At 38.3% G+C, this 11,538-nt stretch overlaps 1 pseudogene; it reads right to left on the bottom strand.

Moving 5' to 3' along the window:
- The window catches only part of LOC107689518 (secretory phospholipase A2 receptor-like), an 11,959-nt pseudogene extending 693 nt beyond the window's left edge, over positions 1-11,266 (bottom strand).
- Positions 11,267-11,538: the final 272 nt, after the last annotated feature.

Below are 11,538 nucleotides of genomic sequence, written 5' to 3'. Positions count from 1 at the left end.
ATTACGCCGTTGGAGAGTCCCCACAAAAAATGGAAACCAGTGTGTGTGTGTGTGTGTGTGTGTGTGTGTGTGGCTCTGGTATACCCTACATTACGGGGACAAAATGTCCCCACAAATATGGCAATATCCAAAATCCTTGTCCTTGTGGGGGCTTTTTTATTTTTATTTTTTTGGTCCCTATGAGGAAAACAGTTAATAAATCATACAGAATTTAGTTTTTTGAAAATCTAAAAATGGCAGTAGTTTTCTGTGATTGGTAGGTTTTAAGGTCATAGAAAATACAATTTGTACAGTATAAAAATAATTACGTCTAATGTCCCCATAAACTGTGGAAACCCAAAGAGTGTGTGTGTGTGTTTAATGTGAACACAATATGTGAAAGTATCTGTTTTTGGAAGAAGTGGCAATTAAAGTGCTGCTAATTACTGCCACCTGCTGTCAGTCACCCACCAATGCAATGAGAAAGAGTGAATGGTGAGATTTACTCTCATTCTCTGTTTATGTTCATATTCTATGTCTAAATGAATGCTATGTCTATGCTTTGCCTATTCTGGGAGAAGAATATATTGCTGTAATTAGTGTTTAGAGTTGATTTACAGCTTTTCTAATTTTCCTGTTCAAAGGAGGAGATTGGAAACCATCAAACAATAATACTCTTATACATACTGTCAAAACACACACACAGTCGGAATCATAATGAGGCGGTTCAGAGAAGACAGTCCTCCCCGTACACACACACACACACACACACACACACACACACACATGCACACATTATCTGCCTGTACACACACACACACACACACACGTATGTGTGTTTAAATGTCAGTGTGCCGTTAGCAGTGAATGTCTCCTGCTCTGGCCCATAGTGCTATAGCAGTGAACCCTGCATACATGAACACCCCCTGAGGTCATACACACTTAAAATGCTAGCTTTGCCCTTTATGCGGCCGGACACACATAAATGCACACATACATTCATATACACACACATATACAGTGAAGTCAAACACTATGTGAAGACTATGACCTATAATCCTGTGATGTGTGTTTAACTTGCATATAAATATTGAGATAGTTAATAATGAAATCATCATACCCTTAGGTGCACTTAATTGTATTGAATTGGTTAAAAGTACTTGTATGTTGAACTAAGCACCTCTCAAACACTTACCATCATGTTGAGTTCACACAGGTAAAAAATACAGACATGAAAACTACAGAGCTTTGATCATAAAACTAGACATGTAGAAATTATATTACTAAGACATATTATTGGGAGATATAGAATGACAACTGATATTTCTATGCATTGTAAATAAATAGTCTGCTATACTGTTTTAAAGATCTCATTGATTTACATTATAAGCTATCGGACTTTGATCTTACTTCTGTGCATATTAATATCCGCAACTCCACAAAATTACATATTTTTTGGGCCTTTGAATAAAATGTGTTTTACTTCTCAAGTATGAGCTCCATATTCTCACTATATCATACTATATGAGCCATAAAATATATATATATATATTGGATTTTATATATTAGATTTTGTCAGAAGGTTTAACATACTGTTCCTGCTTATTATTTCTTAAGTCAGGCTTCACAGCGTTACAACATTAGGGGCCAGATTTATTAAATGGCAAATTAGTGGGAGAGCACAATCCCATAAAAGCGCCAATAGGAGTAGAAAATTCTGTGGATTTATCTGATGTGTGTGTTCATCCATAACTGCAAATGTATGGAGTTTCTTGCTTTTATGTTTATTTTGTTTTTATCATTAGTCTGCAGTGGTTGGAAGTGCATCTGGTGTGAAGTGCTACCAAGGGTCATAGGCCAGGTTAAAGTGGAGCTGGAGGGAGGAACTGCTCCCAAACTGTCGAATTGACCGAAACTCCTAGCAGCATTTCTACTTTGTGTGCATTTAAGGGGGATGCTGGTCTGTCTGGAGGCAGGCGTCACCCTTGGCAGGACCCCTGAGTCTGTACTTGTACTGAGATCAGTCTTTTAAGAGTTGATAACCAAGAAATGCACGTCGCTTGACATGATTTATTAGAGAAAATGCGTTCATCATTTTTGGATCAGTATTTATTCAGTATTGTTATTTCAAAAGCAAAACATCTTGCATTGCGAAGCTATGCAAGATGTTTTCGAAGCTACTTGACTTCATCATCATCATAAAAAATAAATAAAAAATACTATCTCTTTATTTATTCCTTCTCTTTCTAGCTTGTACTTATTTGAACAATGTCTAAAAACTTGGTATTACGAGCACTTCCTGTATCTGTTTGCCTCTTTAAGAAGAATCGCTTTATGTATCCCCCAATAGTATGTCGCTTTGGATAAAAGCGTCTGCTAAATGACTAAATGTAAATGTAAATGTGCATTGAAGATTCTTGCCTTTGATAATGCCAGACACATACAGGTCAGCAAGGCACGTGTGTTTCACACAGTTCGGATGTTTTGTGCTCTTGTTTGCTGTGATCCCTCTCTGAGTCACGTCTCATATGCGCTGTCTGCTGTTTATCTATGTCCACAGTAATGAAGCGTGAAGGACACATGTCCGTGTTAGTTATGCCATCATACTGTAAGCATACTCAAAGTTTCATAATGGTCACAAACATTCCCTGTGTTCACTGATGGACATCTCAACAACTCAGTCCAGTTTCTATACAGCCATTTATGGGAGTTGGAATGATGTCATACTGTATGAGAGTTCAAATGTTCAAATTTGCATAGGTAAAAATTTTCTGTGAAGAAACTGAGAAGTCTGAAAACTGACAAGTCGCAACATTATTTTAACAGGTTTTTGCTGTGTATTTATTAATCCTTATTACAGATCCTTTAAACCTGAAAAATTGCTTACATTTTTATCATAATTTCACTTTTTAAAATTTGGTTGTCTAGATATATCCGAGCGAAATATGAATTTGCTCCCATTTTCAATTGGTGGCTTTGGTCATACATAAAATCTCCCCTGGCCTACACTGACATGTTCTGCTGGGTTTTCTTTCATTTGTTTTTTTAATTTTTTCTTGTCTGTCTGAACTACAGCTGTCCTGAGGCAAGGTGGAGCATGTCTCCACACCAAAACACATGAGCTGACTTTGCCTTTTAGGAGAGAGAGAGAGACAGACAGTGAGAGACCCAAAGGAAGGTCAACTGTGGGGATGTAAATAATGTTCTTGTACATTTGCCTTTCAAACACAGTATTTGTGTGTGAAATAGAGAGAGAAGCAATGTGTAAAATCACTCAAATAAATCCATGACTGTGCGAAAAAACAAACAAAATCTCAGATAATTTTGCACCAAGGTAGACAAGGCAAACAATAAATTAGAGCAATAATTCATCAAAAGGAGAAATCCGTCATTATTTACTCACTTTCGCATTGTGTGGCAATATCCTGGCTGTGTTTTCCATGGAATGAATTTGAATGGTCACGGATACAGAAAAAAGTAGCCCATATGACTCTTGCTTCCAAAACTTCTGAAGCCATACAATAGATTTGTGTGAAGTACAGCCTAAAACATCATCATTATGCACTAAATCTCTTACTTCTGCTTTAGTTCTGAAAATAACCAGATAATTTGACCAATTAGACATTTAAAAAAAAAACAAGATCAGACAGACAGACAGATAGACAGATAGATAGATGATAGATAGACAGACAGACAGACAGACAGATAGACGATAGATAGATAGACAGACAGACAGACAGACAGACAGATAGACGATAGATAGATAGACAGACAGACAGACAGACAGACAGACAGACGATAGATAGACGATAGATAGACGATAGATAGATAGACAGACAGACAGACAGACAGACAGACAGACGATAGATAGACGATAGATAGACGATAGATAGATAGACAGACAGACAGACAGACAGACAGACAGACGATAGATAGACGATAGATAGACGATAGATAGATAGACAGACAGACAGACAGACAGACAGACAGACGATAGATAGACGATAGATAGACGATAGATAGATAGACAGACAGACAGACAGACAGACAGACAGACGATAGATAGACGATAGATAGACGATAGATAGATAGACAGACAGACAGACAGACAGACAGACAGACGATAGATAGACGATAGATAGACGATAGATAGATAGACAGACAGACAGACAGACAGACAGACAGACGATAGATAGACGATAGATAGACGATAGATAGATAGACAGACAGACAGACAGACAGACAGACAGACGATAGATAGACGATAGATAGACGATAGATAGATAGACAGACAGACAGACAGACAGACAGACAGACGATAGATAGACGATAGATAGACGATAGATAGATAGACAGACAGACAGACAGACAGACAGACAGACGATAGATAGACGATAGATAGACGATAGATAGATAGACAGACAGACAGACAGACAGACAGACAGACGATAGATAGACGATAGATAGACGATAGATAGATAGACAGACAGACAGACAGACAGACAGACGATAGATAGACGATAGATAGACGATAGATAGATAGACAGACAGACAGACAGACAAACAGATGATAGATAGACGATAGATAGATAGACAGGCAGACAGACAGACAGACGATAGATAGACGATAGATAGATAGACAGACAGACAGATAGACGATAGATAGATAGACAGACAGACAGATAGACGATAGATAGATAGACAGACAGACAGATAGACGATAGATAGATAGACAGACAGACAGATAGACGATAGATAGATAGACAGACAGACAGATAGACGATAGATAGATAGACAGACAGACAGATAGACGATAGATAGATAGACAGACAGACAGATAGACGATAGATAGATAGACAGACAGACAGATAGACGATAGATAGATAGACAGACAGACAGATAGACGATAGATAGATAGATAGATAGATAGATAGATAGATAGATGACACCTAATGATCAACACAGCATTGCCATGAAATTTTTATTTGAATTTATTTTTTGTAAATGTATAGATTTAAAATTTATATTTATTTGAAATGTTTATAGAAATGTACATGAACAATATTTCACCTTAGTCTCAATATTTGAAAGCTCAGTTCAAATTCTAGCTTGTTGCAGTTCTGCCACCTGCTGGATGAAATCACAACACAACCAAAGACAGAAACGCGCTGCAAATTCTCACAACGCAACCAAATACAGTAACGCGCTGCAAATTCTCACAACGCAACCAAAGACAGAAACGCGCTGCAAATTCTCACAACGCAACCAAAGACAGAAACGCGCTGCTAATTCTCACAACGCAACCAAAGAGCCAAATACGAACGCGCTGCAAATATGCACAGACTACATCGGAAATGTTTAAGGGAAGCACGTTTCTTTGTTTGTGTTGTGAGTATTTGCAGCGCGTTTCTGTATTTGGTTGTGTTGTGAGAATTTGCAGCGTGTTTCTGTAGTTGTGTTGTGAGAAGTTGCAGTGCGTGTGTTGTCAAATTGTTGAAGATGTTTTCTTCATTTGCAGGTTTTTCCATGTGTTTTTTTTTTCATTTGTAGCGCATTGAGCTCTCTTGTCCACCGTACAAAACCAATGTTACACCGTGTCTTCACCGGACGCGAGCGGCGCGACAAAATACTATAGAACTCATTATAATCAGTGATGCTGTCTACACTGGATGCGGCGCAACACGACAAATCCCAGACAGAAAACTGCTGCTGCATTCTATTTATGACGTATTGACACAAATTTCAAATGATTTTCAATGGTTGCTTTGTCGCGTCCAGTGTACTAGACAGATTTTAGCTGTTGTAGACACGGAGTTACTCACCTATCGAGAAGAAACAAAGCAACCTCGGCATCCGATCGCAGGCCTTCCGCTCCTTGAGTTCTCTCCAGCGTTGGAAAGCTGATCCGATATTTACACGGGTCCTACTTCTTGCCTTAAGCCTTCTTTTGTTCCGCAGATGGTTTCCTCTTTTGTTTTTTATCCGCCATCTCTATCTTTCTGTCGCTCAGCTCACTAATGTCCGTCCTGTGCACGAAGCGCTCTCTCCTCCGCATCATGAATAGACACGCCCCTTACTGCTGATTGGCTACAAGTTTGTTTTGGTACTCGGCCCGACTCAGTTTTCTAAAGCGTTTTTGAAAAAATACATACCCCACCTTTAAGGGTTGGATAAAGGGTCAACAGTGTACAGGGGTAAATTTGATTATTATAAGGGGACACAGTTCAATCTATTTATATTATTGTTTTGATAAATGAACAAGTATTTTCTTTTAAAAAATGATTTGTTTTCCCCCGTTTATTTATGATTCAAGGAATAACTATGCTGTTTAATGATATACTGAAGATAGTATACGTATGTGAGTGCATTAGCTAAACTTAACCAGCCACCCTTTACACCAGGGGTCTCCAAACTTGGTCCTTGAGGGCCGGTGTCCTGCAGAGTTTAGCTCCAACTTGCCTCAACACACCTGCCTGGAAGTTTCTAGCATGCCTAGTAAGAGCTTGATTAGCTGGTTCAGGTGTGTTTAATTAGGGTTGGAGCTAAACTCTGCAGGACACCGGCCCTGCAGGACCGAGTTTGGAGACCCCTGCTTTACCTTGTTACATTAGCTAAAGGTCCAATGCCCATAAAGATACTAAATGAATAGTAATCGTTTATAAACATTTACAAATGATGAACAGTTTCCACTTTAGATTAGGTACTGCAAAAACATGAACAAATGATTAATAAATGATTAGTAAAGATGTGTGAATAGGGTAAATTCAGGTCTTTCGGGGCACTTTTTGCCATCAAGATGACTGCTCATAAAGGTATTAATGATTAGTGAACATTTATAAATATTTGCAAATGATGAACAGTTTCCACTTTAGATTAGGTACTGCAAAAACATGAACAAATAATTAATAGATTATTTGTTAAGATGTGTAAATAGAGGTCCACACAACAAACAAAGACCAACAAATGAAGATGATATGAACTGTAAGTTTACTAACATTTGTAAGCATTTTACTTTACATTAAATAATCATATGTTAATCATTAGGTAATGTTTAATAAGTTCATTAGTAAACATTAACAAGAACATTATCATATTTCTAGCTATGTGAATATATATTAACTAGTGATCTGTTAAGCATTATATAATGTTTGTTAATGATTTATAAATGAAAGTTATTATAAAGTGTTACCAAATTATTTGTTTCTGGAAAAAATACAAATATAAAGATACATAAACTTAAACAGTCAACTTTAATTGCCCATTCCCAACCTTTTGGTAGTTGGGCTTGTGAGATATACAGGTGGCGTACCATCCAGGGCCGCATTAACCATTGGGCTAGGCGGGGCTGAAGCCCCGGGGCCCGGACAAGGAGGGGACCCGTGATTGGTTGTGGAGTAGATTGACTGGTCATCGTTAGCGGCGATTGCCAAAGCCCCGCCCCTCACTTATTAGCGCTATTATGTATTGGAGCTTTTCCATAGATTCCAAGCATTACCTTTAGAGATTAAAACGTCACGTTTGAATTTGCTTTAACAATCAAATGCATGTATTCTATATTTTTACTTTTGAACGACCCGTGCACCACGTATCAGGTGATCGCTGCAATGTCCGCATTCATATGGCGTTATTTTAATGACAAATGTCGAGAGCGCATTATTGTAGCGCGAAAGCACATTAATATAATGCGCGAGCGCGGATTTCCCTTGCTCTCGCACAAAACCTCAGATAGACGCTGCTCTCGCCCGGAGAGAGTGCGCGCACTTAAAACGTGTCTCCTCTCACTCAAACGGTGTCCTGTGCACTCTCAAATCTCTCTGTGCTCATGCGCTATACATATTAATTCTTTTCGCACCTGAATTAAATGTTGTCAAAGGTTATCATTATGCACTTTTAAAAAGTAGTCTCAAAACAGATTTGTGCAGGGCCTTTCCTTGATTTTTTTATTGTTGTATTTTTGTTTTAACATAAACTGGTTATTGTAGCTACTTTGTTTTACTATATCTCTTTTATCTTTGTATTTTGATCTTTTCTGCAAATGCACACATACATCTCTCTGTAAAGTAGGCTACTTTGTAAACACTATTTTAAAAGGTGCTATATAAATAAAGCTTTAACCAATCAGACCTCCACAACTGACCGATGAAAATACTACGTGAAATATAATTGGCTGAGTGAACTGAACCTGGAATTCTTTTGACAATCAAAGATGGATCTTTAATTTCTTTCCAGTTTAATAATATTTAGCAATCTTTTGACAACATTTAATTCAGGTGCGAAAAGAATTAATATCTATAGCGCATGAGCACAGAGAGATTTGCGAGTGCACAGGACACAGTTTGAGTGAGAGGAGAGACACGTTTTAAGTGCGCGCACTCTCTCCGGGCGAGAGCAGCGTGTAGCGCGTCCGGTTTTGTGCGAGAGCAAAGGAAATCCGCGCGCGAGCAGAGAGATCCGCGCTCGCGCGTTATATTAATGTGCTTTCGCGCTACAATAATGCGCTCTCGACATTTGTCATTAAAATAACGCCATACATTCACCTCTCTTCACTTCGTTCTGGCATAATCTGGAAATGGTCATGCAAAGAACAATCTTCGATAAGTAAAAATGTAAACTATTCTAAAAAGAAAGCGAGAGAGGGGCTATTCTAAGAAAAAACTTGAGTGAGTCAGTAAAATCCCCAGCTATCAGGTTATTTTACTAAAGCTGATGATGGAGGGGAAGTTGTGAAACAGCAAGTGGACCGGGCACATGGAGCAGATAAAGTCACAGCGTCATCGTCCCCACAGATTTTAGGTTAGTTTAATTAACAAGTTAACAACTTGATGGATGTATATTGCTTTTTGTGTTTGAACAAAGTATATTCATTTATGGGTTGAGGGATAAACCGGAAGAAATATATCAATCATTTTGCACGGCATGATGTAGGTTAAACTTTTCATTTAACGCATTTTAAGCATTGTGGTTTAAAAGCAAATGTAACTGTTCAGGGACATTAAGCAGTGGGGCAGAATTCATTTGGGCAAATGCACGTATTAAGACGGTCAGTCGGTCACGGCCTGATTCGCGTGGCACGCAGCTGCTCGTACAGCGCCAGTCTAAACTTGAGTTATTTTTCGCGCCTAAGAAAAAACTTGAGTGAGTCAGTAAAATCCCCAGCTATCAGGTTATTTTACTAAAGCTGATGATGGAGGGGAAGTTGTGAAACAGCAAGTGGACCGGGCACATGGAGCAGATAAAGTCACAGCGTCATCGTCCCCACAGATTTTAGGTTAGTTTAATTAACAAGTTAACAACTTGATGGATGTATATTGCTTTTTGTGTTTGAACAAAGTATATTCATTTATGGGTTGAGGGATAAACCGGAAGAAATATATCAATCATTTTGCACGGCATGATGTAGGTTAAACTTTTCATTTAACGCATTTTAAGCATTGTGGTTTAAAAGCAAATGTAACTGTTCAGGGACATTAAGCAGTGGGGCAGAATTCATTTGGGCAAATGCACGTATTAAGACGGTCAGTCGGTCACGGCCTGATTCGCGTGGCACGCAGCTGCTCGTACAGCGCCAGTCTAAACTTGAGTTATTTTTCGCGCCTTGTGCTTAAACGTTCAATGCACAGTTATGTGTCAAAATGTCTCCTCGTCAACACAGTCATTTGTGTCTTAAATGAACGTTAATAGTTAAATATAAAGCATGTGTAGTAGTAGCTATGAGATCCTAATATGATGAGATTTTAAAGGGATAGTTCACCCAAAAATGAAATACTGTCATCATCTACTCAGCCTCAAGTTGTTCTAAACCTGTATGAATCTCTTTGTTCTCATCAACATAAAAGAAGATATTTTGATGAATGTTCGTAACTAGAAAGTTTCTGGTCCCCAATAGTATATTTTGTTTTTCATACTATGGAAGTCATGGGGCGCAGCAGCTGTTGGGTTGCAGTATTGTTCCAAATATATACTTTTACATTCAACAGCAGAAGGAAACTCATACAGGTTTAGAGCAGATTAATTAAATCAGACCTTTAATTTTTGGGTGAGCTATTCCTCTAAAGCAGCCTAATTTAGCTGCTGTTAAAAACTTATGTCAATAATGTTAATCAAACATTAGAAAGAAAATCACTCACTGTCCTTGACCGAATCACTTTTGTAAAATAAATAAGAATGAAGGTATATTGAATTTATACAGTGAAGACTATTCAGTTTATTTGTACATTTATTTTATACAATATAATTTCTTATTCAGTGCTTTAAGTGTTTCAAGTAGGTCTATTTTTGCCATTTGTGGCTGTTTACTTGTCTTAAGTATAAGCTTGTTTTTACTTAGGCTAGTATTTTTTATTTTTATTAATTTTTTTATTATTATTGAAATTGGTAACAAGAATGCTGAAATTTCAGTGCATCCAAATTTTGATAGGATAAAAATCCTATTTAACGCTATATAAATATATATATATATATATATATATAGTATTTGTAATAGGGGGCCCTGCAGTAAGTCATAGCCCCGGGGCCCAGTAAGGTCTTAATGCGGCCCTGGTACCATCTACTGCCTGTACAGAACAAAAGAAGCTGAGCTTCTCCTCACAGTTTCTTTGTGTCCAAACCCTTGTTTGTTTGTCCAGGGCTCCACAATGAAGGTCTCTGGCAGGACACTGGGGCTTTTTGTTCTGATACCAGGCTGTGTAGTTAAGATAATCTCCATTGACCCAGAACCAGTCCCCTGCTAGAAAACGCAGACCAGTCCACACATATTCTGTTTCAGCCTGTGTGATTTCCAGTAAAGCAGAATTCATTCTTTCCATTGTGCTCAGACTTGCCAGATCATTGTTTAGTTGTTGGCAGTATTCCAGAGCTCCATCCCAGGTCTCTTCCTGACACACCAGAAGAAACCCTGATATATTCATACAGAAGAGTATTCATCATTGCAATCTATGTCATGCAGTTTCTTATGACCTTTGTGTAGAAAAGCACAGCCATCATCTTCTGGTTGTTCATTACTAGTATCCCAGCTAATTTGTATTCCATTTTCACCTCCTGACCACTTCCAGACTCTTGATTCTTTGTAGAGTCCAACCCAGGCATCAGAAGGTTGATGAGCTGCATCTTTCAAAAATGGCTGTTCCTCGCTCTCATTGGTGAAGGTGGAGAGGTCATGAAAGTAAGTTTTGCAGTACTTACTTGCAGAATCCCATGTCATCTTCTCTTTTACAAAGAAATGTTGTTTGAGACCAGAGGAGAGTCCATAGAGCTCCATGATTAGGAGCACAGCGAGTGTCGTCTTCATCTTCATCTACTGAAGAGGTTCTGTGATTTTTCAATGATCAGTTGAAGTTGAGGACAGAACTGTGCATGATGACTCTGACTCTCTTTCATTTAAACTGACATACAGCCAATGACAAACAAGTGTGATGGTGTGACCAATCACTGCACACCTTTACAGACAGAACAAACAAAAACGGATACAATTAACCAGTCAAATAAACATCATATTTAGAAAAATGTAGGCAGGTAAATATGTGACCCTGGAGCACAAAACCAGTCTTAAGTCGCTGGGGT

Source organism: Sinocyclocheilus anshuiensis, unplaced genomic scaffold (assembly GCF_001515605.1).
Source record: "Sinocyclocheilus anshuiensis isolate Anshui unplaced genomic scaffold, SAMN03320099.WGS_v1.1 scaffold1199, whole genome shotgun sequence".
Taxonomy (NCBI): Eukaryota; Metazoa; Chordata; class Actinopteri; order Cypriniformes; family Cyprinidae; genus Sinocyclocheilus; species Sinocyclocheilus anshuiensis.
This window is presented reverse-complemented; position numbering and strand designations above follow the sequence as displayed.